Below are 2,052 nucleotides of genomic sequence, written 5' to 3'. Positions count from 1 at the left end.
GACCTAGAACCCAGTGTGGTCCCTGGTAGAGAGAGCACAGAGGTCAGCTGGTCATAGAATACATGTGGCAAAAAAAAAAAAAAAGAATACATGTGGCATTCCCATAACACGGGCTCTGTTATCTTGCAATTAAAGGTAAGGATAGGGAGGGAGAGGCTGGGATAAACATTCTGGGGAATGTGAGTGAGGTCTGCACATATAGCAAAGGGTGGGTGAGGCATCTATGCCTCCACAGATAGCAAAGGGTCACCAGGTCATTAAAATATCCACTTCCAACCTTCTGGTTGGAAAATAGGTATTTTATATCCTTCTTTGTGGAGGTCCCTTGCATGTTTAACATTTCTGGTTCCCTAGTGCTCTCTGAGTGCAAGGACCTTTTGTCCCCAGTAGACAAAAAAAGGGATTTTGTGACATTTTTATAGATGTATTGTTATGAGATGGTTTTCTCTAAGATGACTTAGACATGGGTTTAAGCCAATAGAAAGTCTTCATTATCCAGCCAGTGACTACACTGGGTGTTTGGTGCCCCAGTGTAGCCCCAAACTTTTCTCAGGGTGAGCTTTTAAGCACAGAAAAGGATACCCCGAGTTTACATATTTCAGTTAACAAGAGCAGCCAGAAGCAGACCTACAGAAGTCAAAAGGGAAGGGTACATTCAGAGACTTTCTTACAACTCTGAGCTTTGATAAAGAAGGTCTTGTTTTTGTTTTGGCAGATGGTGCTGCCTAAATGTTGAGCTTCAAAGCCTGAATGGTGCTTCCTTCATGGAGTCAGTTCTGCTAAGGTCTGGGGAACTTTAACAGTATGTAACACTATGTAACAATCTTGTCCATGTCCAGCCCTATATTCCCCTTCCTGCTCTCCCTGCTCCCCCAACCTCCAATGGTTCTACTCATGCTTTCCCATAAGCCTTACATGATAGCTACTCCCTGCTTTTGCTTAATAGGATGATCTCCAAACCCATTCATCCTCCACTGTGATTTAATGAAATTCTATTCATAATGGACAGCATTTTCATTATCCATTGTTGCACTGCAATATCTAGGCTGATTCTATGATTTGGCTACAGTGTAGCCAGTGAACAGTGTAGCAACAGGCTCTCGTGTACAGGTGTCTCTACAGAAAGCAGACTTTGACCTCTGGTTTGCACCTAGAAATGCTATAGCTGAACTCAACAATAACTCAGTCTTAGTATTTCAGACACGGCACCTGTTCTCACAGTGGCTCTACTAATTTACACTTATACTACAGTGTTTATTTTCCTTTCCCTATATCCTCAGTGACCTATTCTTTTCTTTTTTCTTTTTCTTTCTTTCTTTTTTTATTTCTTTGACAAAAGACCTGCCAAAAGCAACTTATGTAAGGAAGGGTTTATCTTGACTCACAATTTGAAGGCATATATTCCACCATGTTTGACAGACCTGCTGATATCATCATTTCCTTCTTCTTATTCAGTCTGAGGCCCTACCCCTTGGGATGGTGTCACCTCCGTTAAGAATCAGTCTTCTCCTCACTTAAACTTTTTTGAAAACACCTTCATGTCCATGTTGTATTTACATGATGATTCCAAATCCAGTTAAGTCAGGCTGAGATATAGTTCAGTGACAAAACCATTATGCAGTATGTTCCTTTTTTCCTGCACAGTAATATTCCACCATAAGAATGGTTTCTTTTAACCGTAGACTCACTGTAGAAAATCTGGGTTGTTTCTGATTTGTAACTTTCACAGATAAAACTACCAAGAAAAAATTTGTAAAAGTTTTTGTACCAAGACAGTGCGGCTTGGTGGCTGGGACATGCTAAGCGTGTCTTTAACTTTAAAAAATTTTCCAAACGTTTCTACCCAGTCGATGTATTTTTACACTCCCGTCACTGGTGTGTGAAGAATTTCATTTGCCTCCTCAACAGGATTTGCTATTTTCACCATTTTTAGTGACAATGTTTACGTCTTTTCATTTTCTACTGGTGCTATTTACTTTCGAGTTTCAGAAGCATCTTTTTCACCAACGGTTTCCTCTTCATCTTTCTGCAGAATAAACAGATTTAATGTTG

The sequence above is a fragment of the Rattus norvegicus genome, chromosome 1 (assembly GCF_036323735.1).
Source record: "Rattus norvegicus strain BN/NHsdMcwi chromosome 1, GRCr8, whole genome shotgun sequence".
Taxonomy (NCBI): Eukaryota; Metazoa; Chordata; class Mammalia; order Rodentia; family Muridae; genus Rattus; species Rattus norvegicus.
The sequence above is the reverse complement of the archived record's forward strand: the minus strand, read 5'-3'. Positions refer to the sequence as shown.